This window comes from Mastigoproctus giganteus, chromosome 2 (genome assembly GCF_048544385.1).
Source record: "Mastigoproctus giganteus isolate SK-2022 chromosome 2, ASM4854438v1, whole genome shotgun sequence".
NCBI lineage: Eukaryota > Metazoa > Arthropoda > Arachnida > Uropygi > Thelyphonidae > Mastigoproctus > Mastigoproctus giganteus.
Genome location: NC_143576.1, coordinates 27,527,482 through 27,547,153, shown reverse-complemented (window position 1 = coordinate 27,547,153; position 19,672 = coordinate 27,527,482). Strand labels below are relative to the sequence as shown.

General features: G+C 36.8%; 1 protein-coding gene across 1 annotated transcript in view; it reads right to left on the bottom strand.

The window, feature by feature from the left end:
• LOC150089231 (N6-Methyl-AMP deaminase-like) overlaps positions 1–19,672 on the bottom strand; it is a 93,493-nt gene that overhangs the window by 20,928 nt on the left and 52,893 nt on the right. The gene's annotated exons all lie outside the window — the stretch shown is intronic.

The window sequence follows — 19,672 nt, the reverse complement described above, 5'->3', positions numbered from 1 at the left end:
ATCAGTGTCATTCCACTGGTGATATTCTGACTTATGTTACCCATTTATGGACTAATTCAATGGAAAGGTTCGGTGAAACACAAGTAGTTGCTCTTGATATCTCAAAGGCTTTTGATCATGTTTTCATAAGCATAAAGGTCTTCTAAACAAGCTTCCATCTTATGGTTTGCCAACTGTTTTTAGTAATTGGTTATCCAGTTTTCTCTCTGATCGCTCACTGAGGGTGATGGTAGATGGCTTTCTGTCTTCTAACTTCTCCACTAATGCCCATGTCCCCCACTCTTTTCCTCTTGTATATTAATGACCTTCTTCCATTGACTGGAAATACTATCCATAGTTTTGCCGATGATAGCACATTGCATTCTACTTTCCATTTTGAGAAACCTTGCCCTGCTCAATCAGCTTCAACTTCTCGAAAATCTGCTACCAATTCCTTAAATGCCGATCTTCAGGTAATTCTCCAGTGGGGCAAAGACAACTTAGTTGATTTCAACCCTTCTAAAACTCAGCTCGCAAAAAGGATTCTTCTGCTCCTATGCTTATCTTTGGTGACACTCCGATTTCTAGGCAAAATGATATATCTTTTTTTGGGATTACCCTGACTTTTAATCTCTCTTGGCACAAGCACATTATACAAATATTGCTTCCTCTGCATCTAAAAAATTTGGTTTTCTCTTTTGCTCTTGGTGTTACTTTTCTTCCAAACAGCTGCTCACTCTGTATAAATCACAAATCCACCCTGCTATGGAATATTGTTCCCACATCTGGGGTGGTGCCCCCAAAACTGCTCTCAGGCTTCTTGATTCCATTCAGAAGAGGGCAGTAAGGTTAATTAATGATTCATCGCTAACAGAGTCTCTCCACTCGCTGTCTCATAGACGTACTGTTTCTGCTGCATGCCTCTTCTACAGATACTTCCATAGGCACTGTTCTTCTGAATTGGCTTCTATAATTCCCGCTCTCTCTTTCAAAACAGTCCGAACACGTCGCCACCAGTGAACATCCATTTACTGTCCAACTTCAAACTCACAGAAGGAACTTTTCATCTTCCTCGTTTATTCATTCAACTGCCGTTTTCTGGAACAACCTTCCTTCATACATATTTCCTGAAAATTACAGTCTACAGAAGTTCAAGTCCAATGTTAACAAATACCTTGTTTTGTCTTCTCAACCTCCAACCCAAGCACGGTACTAAGGGGAAAAGAACAAGAAACGCTAAATGTCACGAAATTGCTAGCCTCAAACTCTCCTCTGAACAATATGATTTCAAATTGATATTTTTTGTTTATTTACAATGAATCATTAGCTATCAAAGTTATTCAGATATTTATTTGTCTCAATATAATCATTAGTTTTACTCATCGAAAAGGGTGTGGGGTTGCACAAATTCATTCAGCACTTTAGGGGGTCATGGTATTACAAAGTGTGAGAACCCCTGCTGTATATCAATGACAGAACCCCATGAACCCTAGTCCAAAACCTCTAAACTGCACAGAGAATTTCATGTTGGGCTATAGAATTACTCCTAGGTCTCTGATTATTTTAGCTTCTCTGATTGTTTGATATTTTAGGTCTTTTTGCAATAGCATTCTTTGATTCCTGTAATTAACCACACTGCCTTTGTATTATCTGCAAACTTCGAAATCTGAAAATAAGCTTCATATTCCTCCATAAATATTGTTAATAAATATTGTAAACAGTAAGGGGCCAGCACTAAACTCTGAGGGACTCCTCTAGTCCAAGAAGAGTAGTGACCATCTATAATCAACCTCTGTCTTCTGCCACTCAACCATAATTTTATCCATAGCAGTAACTTGTTGGCCCTAACACAACACTATTCTACGAGGACTGGTATGAAAGTATTGCCTCCTAATTTTTTTTGCTTTCAAATGCGGTGCCATAGATCATTTTGGTGTCACTAAGTGGTCACTAGAGGTATCTAATTTCATCACACTGAGTGGCGTTATGATCAGTCTCATGAGTGCAGCACACGGATAGTTCAAAATGGTGGATGTTACAGAAGCAAAGAGTGGTGACTGAATTTCATACCATGGAAGAAGTGATGCCTATCGAAATCCATATGCGTCTCAAAAATGTTTATGGTGACAATACTGTGGATGTGAGTACAGTTAGAAATTGCATAAGACACTTTACGAGTGGAGTGATATTGTTGACATCCCCGAAGCAGCTGGCCAGTAACATCAGTGACAACAGACAAGAGCTGGATCGAAGCGCTGATCAAAGAGGACTGCTGAATCACAACACGCAAATTGCGTGATGCAGTAGGTATAGAGAAACCTGCTGTAGTGACTGTCATAAAGGAACTAAGCTATAACAAGGTTTGTGCCTGTCGGGTCCTGAAAATGTTGACACATGAGTACAAAGAAGCCCGGAAAGTCATCTGTATGGAACTTCTGCAGTGCTATGAGAGTGAAGGAGAGGTTTTTCTTTCATGCATAGTCACCAGTGATGACACCTGCATCCACTATTATGACCCTGATATGAAGAGACAGTCGATGGAGTGGCACCATCAAAATTCAGCGCAAGAAGAAATTCAAAAAACAGCCTTCTGTTGGTAAAGTCATGGCGACAGTGTTTTGGGACAAAGATGGGGTTTTGCTTGTGGACTTCTTAGAGCAGGGCACCACAGTCAACTGTGGTGCTGTGCTCGATATGTGGAAACGGTGAAAAAGTTGAAAGTCTGCATCTGTCCGGTCCGACCAGACAAAGACCTTAACAAGGTTCTTCTTCTCCATGAAAATGCATGACCCCACACTAGTCTGTGCATGATAGAGGTCACTGCAAAACTGGGGTGCATTATTCTTCCTCACTGCCTTCTTAGCCTGGATCTTGCACCTTCCAACTACTATCAAAGTTCATTAATAAAATGAGGACATCTGTACAAAATATGATGCATAGTTAGAATGGTGTTTCAATCCTCACACTCAGGAGGATGATCAGTCCTCAGAAAAAAGTAATACGTACAATGACTTGCCTTCCATGCAGAGCCAAACAAGGACAACTTCCTCACTAGAGTTCATGTGCAGATCAAGAGTGTCCAAGTTTTATTACAGGCTTAATCCGATAGAGATTGTTTGTGACCTATCTGTGCCACAACTGGGATTGGGAGTCTATTCCACTGGGATTATAAACCAGTATGTATTAACTGCCTGTAATATACATCATTTCAAACTTAGCAGGCTGTTGCTGTTCTGGAGTTGTGCCAATTTGGTGGCAGCATCCACTGAACCCAAGACATGACTGGATGATAATTATATCTCACTGCTAATAAGGCCAGTAATGCACTTGAGAAACTGTAATGTACTAATGAACCTGTATGGACCATACACTTGATAAATTTGAGTTTTATGTGGTCCAAGGTTTTCTCAAGAGCACAGAATGCTCTTGCTATGTAGATGCAGCAGTTGTTGTAAGTAACCTTCTCAGATATCTGGAAAGGCTGTAAAAAATTCTGAAAGAATATTCTCCCCTCATTTATTTTACTAATCACCCTCAGGGCCTTATACACCTCAATCAAAATTTCCGTAAGGTGTTTAGTTACTAATCGCTGAAAGGCCAAATCTCTAACCACTCCTCATAGGATAACATTTAGTGTTCCTCACTGATCAATTTGTCCTTTTTTGCATCTTCTCCTTTTCTAGAATTTCTACACCTTTATATAGATGCAGTCTCCAGACATTAATATGCTATCCCTATAGGCTATATATATTGCTCACCAAAACTTCAATTTTATTATGTTTAATTTTTTTAAAGCTTTTCATACATTATAATGAACTTTCCTACCAACACTTTTTACTATTACTAAAAAATGAACTGAACTGAACTGAAAACGTCAATGTTTTGTATTCATAATTTATCTGTATTGTTTTAGTTGTTAAGATAAAGATTTATACTAACATACCTGTTATTTTTATTGCCTAACAAACCAGCTAATACTTTTAAATTGTTACAAAACTCTTGCCATACAAATGTTTTCATCATTACTCCAAATAACAATACTATGATGTGTAGGATCCATCTCACACATGCCACATCATTTCTGAAAGTGAAATACACTCTTCATGTGTGACCACCAGGGACATTAGAGAGAAAATAGAAGAGAAAGAGATTAAGGAGGCAAAATTTGGAATTCTATGTTATGCACGTTTTCGAGAAATTAAAGAGGAACTTCCATATTAATGTTTATAGTCATAAACAAAATAGATAGCAACTGTTCACTAAGTAAAAAAATATATTATGATGTTATAAGAAATCCAGGAATTCAAGCTGTAAAAGAAGGTTACATATAACTTTATTTTAAAGGAGTAAAAAATTTTAGTGGAATGAACAAGCTCTGATGGCATTCTTCCTCTTTCTAGACTATACATGAGGGGGCAGAAATTCAAATTGAGGAAAGATGGTTGCAGGACAGACATGCAGGAGTTTGCCTTCAGCCAGTGGATAGTCGATTGGTAGAACAAACATCCATCTAATGTTGTGGAAATTGTGGGTAGTGTGAATTCAATAAAGAACTAGAAAACCATTGGAAGGAAGGACTGGTTGATGTGGGAAGTTGTTTTTGGCTGATATTGTATAAGCTTGCTTAGCTGCACTGTTACAAAACTCTAGCCATACAAATGTAGTAGTAGTAGTAGTAGTAGTAGTAGTGGTGGTAGTAGTAGCAGTGGCATTTGATGCAAGAAAGCAAGTGTATGAGCTTATGCAGCATCAGCCAAAAAAAAAAAAAAAAAAATCACACCATTCCCTCCAAATGCCTGTCCAGTTCCTCCTTAAATTTATTCAACCTATCAACTTCCACAACGACAGATGGAAGTTTGTTCCAGCAATTAACCACCCACTGGCTAAAGGCAAATTTCCGCACATCTAATCTACATCTGTCTTTTCTTAATTTGAATTTATGCCCCCTTAGGTTCGTAATCTGAACAAGTGGAAGGATCCCATCAAAATTCAGCGTGCTCAACTTTACTGAAAGTGAAAAAATTACTTTGGAGTAATGTTTTCATCATTTCCAAATAACAATACTATAACGTGTAGGATCTATCTCACACATGCCACATCATTTCTGAAAGTGAAATACACTCATCCTGTGTGACCACCAGGGACATTAGAGAGAAAATAGAAGAGAAAGATTAAGGAGGTAAAATTTGGAATCTTATGTTATGCAAGCTTTCGAGAAATTCAAGAGGAATTTCCATGTTAATGTTTATAGTCATAAACAAAATAGATAGAAACTGTTCACTAAGTAAAGAAATATATTATGATGTGTATAGAAATATATTATGATGTGGTATCAGCAAGGGTATCCAATCCACATGTTTTACAAGTTTTGCAGCTCCAGCGAAGAGAAAGTTTTTTTAACTATATTTAGCGTACAGACCTAGACAAGATCGTTGGTTTATTCTGAATTCAGACAGCGAGATTTTGGAAGTTAATTAATACGTAAGTGTCTGTAGATTTACCATTCGTAACTTGCCGCCATTGTTATACAATACAATGTTATATCCCGAAATAGATAGCGTTAGCTTAGTATAGTATATAATATTATCAATTAATCAGTAAAATTTATTAATCTTGTTAAACTTCATTGTCAATTAAATTGTACTTTTTAGCTAAATACATATAACGACTCAGATTTTACAAACGCAACATAATTAATTAATACATAACTTGATACGGAAGTTATATATCAGAACTCGGAGATAATACTCGATACTGAAAAAAATATATAGTACATAGTGTTATAACTGTGTTGGGATACAAGTTTAGGGTTATAATTTTGGACTGGAATTTTATTGAAATTGAATCGAAATCATGACTCAGACCAGAGCAGCAAAGCAAAAGGTTCAAGCTAATGGGAGTGCTGTGGCTCAGGGGAGAACTAAGGGGGGCAGTTGCCCTCTGAATCACAGCCTTTTAAATGCACTGTTTGCTTGATCTTTGTGGAGCAATCAGGTATGGGACATGATATTGCCAAGGGGGGTGTCTTTGTGTGTGTGCACGCGATGTAAGGAGTGCAAGAAAATCAGGCGACAACTCAGCGTTGTTACAGGCCTATATGAGAGCTTGAAGGACAGGGTGGATGCCCTCGAAGGATCTAAATTGAGGGGCCCATGAAGCTCTCAGCTGCCCACATCAATGCCAGAGCTTGCACTTGATCATCACGCAACACAGAGGCACCCTCCAAGGCAGAATGCACTGGTCCCACAGTTGGTGACTGTATTGTCAGGGAAACAGGGAACATGGTATGTAAAAGGATAGGTGGAACAGGACCAGGGTATGTCTATCAGGGGCAAAGGTTGATGTGTAGAGCGGATAGCATCTTTTAAGGGCACAAAAGGTGATATTGTTGTACACGTTGCAGTAATGATATTAAGAGTAGAAGACCGGTGGAATTACTTAACAAGTATAGGTCACTGTTGAAAAAAAGCCGTGAATTAGGGTTGAATTTGAAAGTGTCTGCAATTCTGCTCAGATACGATAGGAGGGAGAATATGATGAGAGCCTTGTCAATCAATTCGGCCCTGGAAGGATTGTGCAAGACTCAAGGGGTAGAATTTTTTTCAGCCTGGTCTGTACTTGTTAACAGGAGAGACAGCTTCTACAGGGATGGGATATACTTAAATAGAAAGGGTGCACGAATATTTGCTGATGCTATCAAGGCAGAGTTAGGTGGGTCGGAAAACTGCTAGCTTGGGGGATACAAGGAATAATAGATTAACAGTAGCCACTGGCAGAGGTGAAAGTGATTCTTGCACTGCTTCTATTGGAATGAGCAGCAGCCTGGAAAACAAGATGCAGGGTATTTAAGAGACTGCTGGGAGTCATTGCGGTACAAGTAAACACATGAGTTGTGTTAGGGTTGCTAAGAATAGGAACAGGTGCATGTATACTTGCGTATACACCAATGCTAGGAGTTTAGTAAATAAATTTAATAAAGTTGAGGTACTGCTCAAAACATCAAAGGCAGATATTGTTGGGATATCAGAGATGTGGGGTCACACAGATATAAGGAATGCAGAATTGGAATTTGGGGAGTACAATGTGTACAGGTAGGATAGAAAGGGAGGAGGGGTTATGCTATTAATTAAGAAACACACAAATTCCAAGGAAGTGAAGCCAGTCGACATCGCTGGACAGTGCAGTGTTGAGTCAGTTTGGTGAGACATAAGCATTGGGAGATCAAAATTGAGAGTAGGAGTGTGTTATAGACCTAATGACTCTGATGAGTATAATAAGAAACTGTACAGGGAAACAGAGTGGGCCAGTAAATCAGAGAGTCTTATAATGGGAGATTTTAATTTCCCAGATATTGACTGGAATTTGTGAGTTGGTCACTCACACACTAGCAAGGCTTTTGTGGATTTATTGGATGATTGTTTTCTACATCAGTATGTTTGGGCTGCAACTAGAGTGAGTAATACTCTTGATCTGATTATCAGTAGTGATTCTTCATGCATTAAGAATCTGCAGATAAAGAACCACAAGGTGTTGGATCACAGTTTTTGCTTTTGTAAAGGCGACTACATTGGTCGGAAACAGTATTTAAATTCTATACGGTGGGACCAACTGATGATGTTACCAACAGCAAATTCAAAATGGGAAGCATTCAAAGAATTAATCTTGGAAACTACTAGGCTTTACATACCAACTAAGAAATATTGTTCAAGGTTTTGGCCTAAATGGATGTCAGATGAACTAATGAGACATATGGCAGAGAAGAAAATTGCATGGGATACATATAAATTAATGGGTGACATGGAAGCTTATGATAGATATAAGCTGGTGTGTAACCAAATCACAAAGGAGATTAAGCCGGCAAAGGCAGATTATGAGAAATCTTTGGCAAGGATGCAAAGAAAAACAGCAAAGAGTTTTTTACCTATGAAACTCTAGAAGGAAAGGAATGAATCAGATTGGTCCACTGGATATTGATGATTCAACTGTTGATGATCCTGCTCAGGATCATCAAGGATAAAGGCTAACAAACTAAATGAGTATTTTGCATCTACATTCACACATGAGGAGTTATACAGTGAGGAGAATGCCAGAGGTGAATTAAACTCTGGCAGTGAGCTAGATGATTTTGTAAAAACTGAGAGGGAAAGTGGAGGAGAAATTGTTGAAGATAAACATAAGAAAGGCACCTGGGATGGATGGAATCTGTCCAGTTATATTAAAGGAGGCAGCAAAGGAAGTAAGCAAACCCTTAGCCATAATTATGACAGCTTCTTTGGGCTCAGGGGAGGTACCCATGGACTGGAGATGTGCAAATGTGACCCCAATTCACATAGGAGGATCAAAGGGCGACACAAGAAATTATAGACCCGTTAGTTTAACTTCTGTTTCAGGAAAATTAATGGAGGCACTAGTAAAAGAAGCATTGTAAGATCATCTAGACCAGACTTCAGTTATAGCTCAGACACAGCATGGTTTTGTTAAGGGAGAGTCTTGTCTGACCAATTTGATTGGATACTATGATCTGGTCACAAAGGAACTGATTGCAGGGAATAACTTTGATATCATATATTTGGATCTTAGAAAGGCTTTTGATACTGTTGCACATGAAAGACTGCTGCAGAAATTGGAGCAGTGTGGCATTGGAGGCAAATTGCTCCTATGGATAAAGGTATGGTTGAGTGGGAGAAGACAGAGAGTGGTAATCAATGGACACTGCTCATTGTGGACTAATGTTATTAGTGGAGTCCCTTAGGGTTCAGTGTTGGGTCCATTGTTGTTTTCTGTATTTATAAATGATACTGATGATGGTATATTAAGCTTAATGTCCAAGTTTGCAGACGATATGAAGGTTGGCAGGGTTGTTAAGGACACTAATGACAGTACGCTGCTGCAACAGGATCTAGAAAAGTTGAGCAGATGGGCTGAGAGGTGGTAAATGAAGTTTAACATTGATAACTGTAAAGTACTGCATATGGGTAGCAGTAACGTATCAATGGTGTGGTACTACACTGACAGTGGTAGAGAACGAAAAGAACATGGGGATAATTATGCAGCCAGATATGAAGTCTTCTGAAAAGTGCAGACGGTCTGCAAGAGTAGCTCATGGTGTCTTGTCAATGATATACAGGAATTTTTCTAGCAGGGATAAGGAGGTGATTATCCCTTTGTATAAGGCAATGGTGAGGCCACACTGAGTACTGTATACAGGTCTAGAAGGCCTCATTTTAAGAAGGATGTAGGGCTGTTGGAACGAGTACAGAGAAGGGCAACAAGATTAGTGAATGGAACAAAGGGTTGCTCTTACGAAGAAAGGCTTAAGTTTTCAAATTACAGTGTCTGGAGACTAGGCACTTGCGAGGTTATCTCACCGAGGTTTATAAAGTCTTGAATGGTTTGAGCATGCTCAATGCTAATGGCATTTTTCCTGTTGCTCAGAATAATCACCTGAGAGGGCATAAATTCAAATCGAGGAAAGACAGAGGTAGGATAGATGTGCGGAAGTTTGCCTTTAGCCAGCGGGCAGTTGGTTGGTGGAACATACTTCCATCCTTTGTTGTGGAAGTTGATAGTCTAAATAAATTTAAGTCTGGGCTGGACAGGTATTTGAAACGAATGGAGAGGTGAAATGGGAGTGTTTGTTTTTTTGGCTTATGCTGCATAAGCTTGCTTTCTTGCATCATGTGCTCTACTAATGCTAATTATTTTCTAATTAGTAATAGTAACAGAGGGATGTGATGCAAGAAAGCAAACCTATGAGCTTATATAGCATTAGCCAAAAAAAAAAAAAAAAAAATATTCACACAACCATTCCTTCAAAAGGTTCGTCCAGTTCCTCCTTGAAATTATTTAATCTATCAACTTCCACAATGAAAGTTTGTTCCATGCAATTAACCACCCACTGGCTAAAGCCAAATTTCTGCAATTTCTATTTACAACTGTCTTTCCTCAATTTGAATTTATGCCCCCTTAGGTTCATAATCTGAGCAAGTGGAAGAATCCCATCAGAATTCAGCGTGCCAAACCCATTCAAGGCCTTATACACCTCACAGGTGCAATTTGCAGAACTTAAGCCTCTCTTAGTAAGATGATCAATTCATTCCACACACCAATCTTGTTGCCCTTCTCTATACATGCTCAAGCAAATCTACATCCTTCTTAAAATGAAGCCTCCAGACTAGTACGCAGTATTCAAGGTGTGGCCTGACCATTGCCTTATAGAAAGGGATAATCACCTCCATTTCCCTACTAGCAAAATTCCTGTATATCACTGACAAAACCCAATGACTTGCTCTTGCAGCCTGTCTGCATTTCTCAGAAAACTTCATATCTGACTACACAATTACTCCCAGGTCTTTTTCATTTTTTACAGCCCTAAGTGTAGTACCACACAGTTGGTACGTCCCTCTGGTGTTACTTCTACCCATATGCAGTACTTTGCATTTGTCAATGTTAAACTTCAGTTGCTCCTTCTCAGCCCATTTGCCCAAATTTTCTAGATCCTTTTGCAGTAGCACACTGCCATTACTGTCATTAATAACCCTGTCAACTTTTGTATCATCTGCAAACTTTGACACTAAGCCTGATATAACTTCATCAATATCACTGATAAATATACAAAACAACAGTGGGCCCAACACCGAACCCTGTGGGACTCTGCTAATAACATTAGTCCATGAAGAGCAGCATCCATTGATTACCACCCTCTGTCTTCTCCCACTCAACCACTTTTTTATCCATTGTTGCAACTTACCCTTAATACCATTCTGCTCCAATTTGTACAGTAGTCTTCCATGCACAACAATGTCAAAAGCTTTTCTGAAATCCAAGTATATGATATCAAAATTATTTTTTGCATCTAGTTCCTTTGTAACCACATCATAGTATCCAATCAAATTTGTCAGACAAGACTTTCCTTTAACAAACCCATGCTGTGTCTGAATTATTATTGCAGCCTTCTCTAGATGATCCTGCAATGCATCTTTAACCAGTGACTCCATTATTTTACCCAGAACAGAAGTTAAACTAACTGGTCTGCAATTATTCATGTCACCCTTTGATCCTCCTTTGTGAATTGGGGATATTTTTGTACATCTCCATTCCGTGGGGACTTCCCCTGAGCTCAAGGATGCTCTATAATTATGGCTAAGAGTTTTTCACAATTCTAATATTGTGAAATTAATTTCAAGGTTTTCAACTGTTTATTAAAAATTTGTCTTTTTGAGAATTAAAGAAACATGTAAAGAATCTTAATCAAGGACAAGGCAGGAAAAGTTTTAGTATAATATCTCAGCATGATCAAGGATTCTGTCATCTAAAGGAATTATAAAAACATCATTCACATAAAGGTGGTCATTAATGTTTGTTGTGTTATGACCGATAGTTTTAAAGAACAATGCATGCTAATTCAAGGACAATACATGTCATTGATTTCACAATTTTGAATTGTTTATTAAACAGGCAGCTGCGAATCACTTATAGATAAGTGTTCAAGAGTGTTTAAACTTGCTAAGAACTTCCAATTCCAAGCATATTTGTAAAATTATTCATGCAGAACTTGATAAAGATGTTTATGAAGAAAATACGTTGACATTACTTTGTTTTAGAAGTTTTTTCTAGTTTTTGCATAAAAAACTAGTTTTTTTTAGTTAGTTGCATAAAATGTCTATTCATAGTTCACTTATGTGACTGGACCTGCCTTTCATATTGGAAGGAACTTAGAGACCATGGTAGGAAAAAATTATTAAATAAATACCTTTTCTCAGGTTAAAAGGAACACAGTAGGGGTCCATGAATTAAAGTTTATTTTGACTACAAAATAATTTGAGCTTTGATTTTATTTTGAGAAAATAATTTTTTTGTTTATACTCTGAAACAACTAAATAAAATCACAGAGGTTCAAAAGAGAGAGAGAAAATACAAGAAACAGCTCTGTATTTTAGCAGCATGCAGGTTTGAACCATGGTCACTCAAAGCATGTGTACTTATGCACCCTTGCACCTTAGTAAACATATAAGCACACAAACACCAACTGGTGCAATATGGCCATAGATGCTGATGCACCTAAAAAATTCCCAAACAAACACCAACAGATGTATCATTGTTTTATACAGAATTATAATGACTGCATACTCTCTGCTTTCAAAATTCCAAGAAATCATACACAGAACACAATGTATCGATTTTTCCTTGCTGCCTGTTTACACTATATGTTTAGCTCCATGTCTTTCTGTATCATAACCCCCAAGTCTTTTTCATTATGCTCCTTCTTTAATTCCTCCCTCTCCCCAACACACAAATCTATAAGCTACATCTATACTTTTAACAGCATCAAAATTTAACTAACCTTTTTCACACTGCACTTGCAGTTGGCCCAAGTCATTTTCATGTGGCATAGCATGGTTCTAATTGTTACCTTCCCAACCCTTATGTCATCAGCAAACTTCGATGGCTTTCCCCTGTATTCCCTCAACAATATCATTAGGAAGATAAGAAACAAGAGTTCTGGGCACTGATCTATGAGGAACTGTCACTTGCTACTCCAGTTCACACTGAAGAAAACCCATTTATGAGTATCTTATAAGTATCCTCTGACTCCTGTTCTTCAACTAACTCCTAATCCACTAATGATGCAAGAAAGCAAGCTTATACAGCATCAGCAAAAAAAAAAAAAAAAAAAATCCTTCCCATATCACCTGTCCATTCACTCCTATAGATTGTCTAGATCTTCCTTGAATTTATTCGAACTACCCACTCCCACAACAATGGATGGAAGTTTATTACAGCAATCAGCCATCCACTGCGTATTATTGCATAAGCAGCCACTTACATTTGTAGTCATCTTTTTATTTCTTTATTTTTACTCTTCTCCATAATATTCTTAGTCTATTTCTAATGGCTGTAGTGAGCGCTAGTTTCTTTGCATTGCTCATACTGCCCTGTATTTTCGCTTTATTTTCTGTTATCTACTTTATTTCTCTTTCTTTGGCAGCAGTCTTTTTTTGTCAGTGATTGAGCACTTAAGCTTTCTTGTTTCTCTCTTTACTGCATCAGGGCCTCTGTCATGTGATATTATTGCTTCAGCAGGCTGGCGGTAATTTTCTGTTGCGGTAATTTGCATTATGCTTGAAATGCAGTAATATTCACAGTTGTTGTGTCCAGGGGCCTTCTGATGAGGTTGGATACAATGGTTGTCTATTATTTGTTTGTCCTATATCTATTTTTCTTTTGTGATTGGTTTATCGTATCATATTTGTGATATTTCACACTTTTTTTTGGTCTCATCGTGGTCAGGTGCCACCAGTCTAAATTTATTATTTATTGGCTTATAACTTTGACTATATTTGCTTTATATTTAATATTTTCAAAATTTTTTAGATACATATTACTTTGACTCTCACTGCTTTTCTAGTTCTACCCTCACTTATTTATTCGTTGCTTCATTCTTTTTCCATATTGCCTCTATATTACTCATTGCATATACCTATTTATATCAGGCAGTCATACTCTTAATAAAACTACATACTTAGAAATCATAAAGCTTGAGAGGTGCAACTGAAAGAGGTATGATCTGTGAGCAAAGAAAAATTGGCAAAAAAAATTACTACAATGAAGACTAGCTATTAATCACGGCCCTCTTCTTCCTTTCCCACAGCCATTCTGTGATTAATTTAAGGACTTTTCACATGATCACCAAATATTCCAGCTTATACATTAACCTCTCACATGGGATTGAGTCAAATGATTTGCTGAAATATAAATAAACAAAGTTGACACCATTTTCGATCCAACTCATGAGTGATTTGCAAAACACCTAACCAGGTTAGTTAATCATCTTCCCTTTACACAACTATGCAATTTCTTTTAGAATATTATTTCTATCTGTATATCCCTGTATTACACGTCAAGCATAATCTTCATTTCTTCATTATTTTTTCCTCCCACTGGAGTCAGATTAAACAGTCATTATCACCTCACTCTTAGAACCACCCTTATGTATTGGTAAACATTTCAGCATTCCTCCAACTGAAAGGAATCTCCTATGAATTCAATGATGTCCTCATAATTAATCTTAATTGTTCAGTGCACTCTCATTTCCTTCTTAGGGAATTACTGGATATATGCCATAAACTGAGAGACCTCACTTATCTTTAGGCAGTTAGTTTATCTAATAAACAATCTTAATATTATTAATTTTATATTACTAATTTCATATCACTCATGCAGTTTCTCTTCACCATGAAAGGTCTTTTTTTCTGTGAAGCCTGATGCAGGTACCTGTTAAATTCTTAAGTGACCAACTAATATATCAACTAATAAGACTTTCTCACATCCGTTATATAAGTGTCTGATCTGATGTAGTCTTTTTTATTTTGTCTTCATATATATGTAACAGTCCGTGTTCTTCTGGGGACTCATCAGAAACACAACTGTCTAAACTTGCTAGATGATGCCTGCCTGATTCAAGCTTCAGGAGAAATTGGTCAAGCACAAACTGCTCTGGGCAATATAGATTTAATTTTATTGGGGACTTTACCATTAGGGAAATGCTTTTTTTTTTTTTCAAATAAAGATAAAAACACTAGTTCTAAGATGTGCCTGCTGTTAGCTGAAATTCATGTCTAATTAAAAGTCATAATATTAATTAATTAAATATTAATTAAAAGTCATAATTTAATAAACTGATTTCAAATTTTACAGCCAAATGATTAGCTTTTAAGGAGTCACTGTAAATTACAGTAGTATTCTGACTTATAAAAACAAAACCAGATCCAAGAAATCGTTTATGCATAAGCACCCTATCACTGATAGGGATACTCATCATTGACATCAAGTATAAAATGAAGTCAAGTCACTGTTGTTGGAAGCATTCATATCTATTCCAGAAATAATCTCACATGATAAATGAAATCTCCAATCAATGTAATAACAACAACTGGGGACAAAGAGATTTTAATGTAATTCAGTTCTTGCATTTTCATGGTGCACATAAATTGCTAGGCACCTCTGTAGCCAGGTGGGCAGGAGCAGCAGTGCGTAGCACACACTTCTTGATTAGACCAGGGTTCGAGCCCGTACCCACCAAATACGGAGGATGCTGAAAGGTCAGGGAATGACCACCGCATATCCCCGGAGCAATATGGCCTTAGTTGCTAATGCTCCTAAAAACCAAATAACAACATAAATTGCCACACTCATTTCCAATAATGTCTTCAGTAATAATTATCATAGATGAAACTTTAATATCAAATTAAAATCATATTCTATATTGTGTTAAATTTTTATCAGAGGGATGATTTAGTTCTCGCTAAAGACCAAAGGACAAGTTTTCGACTATCAAGACAGGCTTATATTTAACTCAGAGACAAACACAGTTATCCATGGTTCTGCCTAAGTTTCTAACATTTTTTTTAAATTGTAACACATCACCAGAAAAGACAAATCTGCTATGCATTTAAAAATCTAAGGCATCACCAGGACAGCCGTTTCTAAGCTTATTGTCTTCTCACCAGCTGGATTGTGGCCTTTATTACAAATGTATGCTGAATTAAAAATGTATTTTAAGTGAACAGCAAAAAGCAGTGTACATATAGGAGGTACAAACTTCCGTTTAGCTGTTTGCAGTCCAGCTGAAACAATCATACTATAGGTTCTAATACCTTTTGCGTTTGGGATTTTCATTAAAAAATAAAAATAAAATAAAAAAATAAAAAATGATTTGATGAAATGTAATGTTCAAAATTTATTTATTTTCAGGGTTTGCATCTGCTAATATATAAAATGGTATGGCAATATATTTTAAAAGTTCTAATGCAATATTTCTTCCTGGAAGAAAATATTCATGAAACTTTTGATCCAAATAATCGACAATATTTTTTTACTTTAAGCCTCTTCCTTCGAATTCCTTGTTTGATCTTTTGTGGATGGGCACAGATGCAACAACCAAAATATCTGTAGCCATCTCTTCCTAAATACATTTTTGAAAAATAGAACTGTGTGTGTCCATTCTTCAGACCAATATTTCTTTATATAAAATTTTTTGTTTAGTCCCATATTGATAATAACACCAAAAAACACCTTTAGTTCATTTAGTGAAACCAAAACTCAGCCACACCTTATAGAACAGTCAGAAACTACCTGATTTGTAAGAGTTCCCTCATTTCTTCATCAGGAAGACCTTATCAGATTTTTATGTCATGTCTAAGTACCTCATTCTAATGCAGAATATAAGTTATTCAGTGAAGTTTACACTGGAGGGTGAAAAAAAAACAATGCTGTCTGCCATTAACAATTGAATATAAACATCAACTTTGTTTTTAAGATTGTTTATAAAAAAGTACAAATGGACAGCAGTACAATAATTGTGCCATCACAGCAGGAAAGCAAATTTCATGATTGAAAATGTCGATGGTCATGCAGGTTGAGACAAACTTAAAGAGGGCTGGGGGAACACTACCGGCCATTAATGATTGAATATAAACATTGATTTAGTTTTCCATATTTTATATATGCAGTATAAATAGAGGGCAGTACAATAATTGAGCCAGTACAGCACGGAAACAAATATCATAATCAGAAACACCAACGGTTAGGGTGCCAGAGCATACAACTAAAAAAAATAAATAAAGTACTGCCACCTGCCATTAAAAACTGAATATAATTACAGTGACTTCTTACTTTATGCATGTTTAAATTAAGCAAATTTAAAATAATGCACGGCAACCATATTTACAGAAAGTGCCACAAGAGAGGGGAGTACATACCCAAACAGATATTCAACCTCAACAAAACAGGTTTATGTTTCATTCCTACAGGTTTATTGGAAAAAAATGCCTGATCGCACTTATATTTCCATTGTTGAAAAGACTACACCTGGCTTCAAGGCGGTAAAAGATCGGCTAACACTTCTGTTTGGTGGGTCATAATCTGGTCCAATATGGAGGGTCATAAACTGAAACCTGTGTGCATTTACCACTATCAAAACTCTCGTGCCCTTAAAGGTTACAACAGGTTGCACATGCCTGTGTACTGGTACTTAAACCCTAAAGAGTGAATGACTGCTGTTATTTTTATAAGTTTCTTGGATCTCGGTTACGACCAGAATTGGAAGTGTATTGCAAGGCAGAAGGAATTCTGTTCAACATCTTACTTATTCTTGATAATGCTACAAGTCATCCACCCAGTATTTCTGATGTCTGTCCAATATCAAGATTGTTTTTTTCCTGACAAATACAACCTCAGTAATCCAGCCTATGGACCAACATGTCATTAAATATTTTAAGGCTCTATATTTAAAGTTAATTCTGGCTGATTTAATTGACAAGACCGACCACGAACAGATGAGTATGCAGCAATATTGGTAAACCTTCTATATAAAAGATGCCTTAAAATTCATTGATGCTGCATGGTGTGAAGTTCCACATAACTGTATTCCAAGTTAGTGGCATAAGTTATATCCAGATCTTAGCAACTCCTTCAAAGGCTCTGATGTCAATGAAGATTATACACAAATTAAAGACAAATGCACAAAACTTGCTAAAAAGATAGGGTTCACTGAAGTGAAGGCAAGTGATGTCAATGAATTAATTGATTTCATCATTAAGAATTGTTAAATGAAGATCTGTTTGCACTGGAGCAGCATCGCATTAAAGAGGAGGCAGAAGCAGTGAGTGAAAGCCCAGAGGTTAAAGAAGAAAGGAGCCTGAGAGTGAAAGGAATATCAAAAGTATTAAATTTTATAGATGAAGGCCTAAATCTGTTAGCTGATGAAGACTTGAACAAAGCTCTAAAGTTCCACGTAAAGGTACGTAAGAACTTAGTTGCTAATATGAGTTTTTGCGTGAGAAGAGGCAATGTGCAAAGCAACTAACTCTGGATTCCTTTTTCAAGTACTCAGGGGAGCAGTCAAGTGAACCCTCCACCTCTCAGATAGCACAACACTCCCACCCCCAAATATCTGGTCCAATTCCAAGGAAATGGAATCTGACCATGACAGTCCCTCTCATCAATCTGCCTAAGGCCACCCTCCACCTCAATCTCTCTCCATTGTTGTTTGTGTTGTACTTGTAAATGTTGGTTATAGGAAACATACTTCTTTTTTTTTTTTTTTTTTTTTTTTTGTACAGTAAGAAAAAGTAAATCAATAAAGATGAATGATTCTCTTTGGTTGCTCATCATTTTCTTTAGAATGTCCAGTTTTCTAATTAAAGAATTCAAACGGTATGTACCGGTAGAGGTAACTCAGCTAGATTCAAAAGATACTCTCACATGCCTATTATTGTGTTTTTTGGTAATTATTTACATTATGCATTAATTTAAATTGTGAGCGACATTCTGGAACGTAACCCTCATGTAAATTAAGATGCTGTATTAGTAAACTTCGATTAAGCTTTTTCAAACTGTTTACATGAAATATAAATAAATGGCAGTACAATAATTGAGCAAGTGCAGTATGCAAACAAACTCTGTAACAGGAAATGCTGATGGATGTGGTGGCCGCAACATTGGACTGCAAAATATTAAACACAAAATGACAGTATTGTGTACTTTAAATATTTAGAATTACGCAGTATAGTAATACGGGTTGTGGGGTTATATTTCAATGCAGTAGATGAAATCAAACAAAAATTGTAAATTGCGTTGCATTCAATTTCAATCATGGGAAGGTCTTGGGCTCTCACTAAAGCTAATGGGAAGAGTTTTTGATCACCAAGGCATAGGCTTACAAGGAGCGGTCAAAAAGTTCTGACAACAGGGTATATAAAATATATAAATAAATTATAGAATAGGTTAACTATGTTAACAGGTTAATTACAGAACAGCTTAATGTCTTATAAAATAACTTGAAAAAAAATTGTACGTCAATGCCTTATGCAGTTTCTAAAATTAAATTTTTTATGTTGGTAGGTGGAAGAATAAATATCCAGCAAACTGAGCATTATTCAGTAATCAAATTTTTGACCAAAGGCGGCAGAGCCACTAAAGAAACCATGAAAGAATGACTACAGTGTTTTGGGAAGTACCACCCACTAACAGTACTGTCACAAGATTGTCACAGAGTTCAATAAAGGATGGGAGTTAGCTAAGGGTCGGTTATCTAAAGCAATCAATTCTGAAACTGCCATCATTGAAGAAAAAATTTTAGAAAACAGAAGAATTAAAGTATCTGACTCTGAAAATGTATTTAATATTTCCAATGGAAGAATTTTAACCATAATACATGAGCATTTGGGAATGTCCAAAGTTTGTGCAAGATGAGTTTCCAGAAAGCTATCCATTCATGACAAACATCACAGGGTGGAGTCAACAAAAGATAGATTTTTATCCCATTTGGTGACTGACAATGAAACTTGGCTACATTTTTATGAACCTGAATCCAAATTAGAAAGAATGCAGTGAAAGCATAAGGAATCTCCAACTCCAGTTAAAAGATGCCATTCTGGAAAAAAAAAACAAAAAAAACATGGAAATTCGGGTCACTGGGTTTGGTTTTCCATGAACAAATGCACAAATCCCAGGTTTCTTTGGCCAAAACTCATGAATGTTAATTTGAATAAACTAACCCCGCCAAATACATTCCACATCTGGCTCCAAGTGACTACTATTTCAGAAACCTCAAATTTCATCTTTGTGTAACTCATTTTAAGGATGAAAAACAGCTAAACACATCTGTGGAAAAGTGTTGTGGAAGCAACTA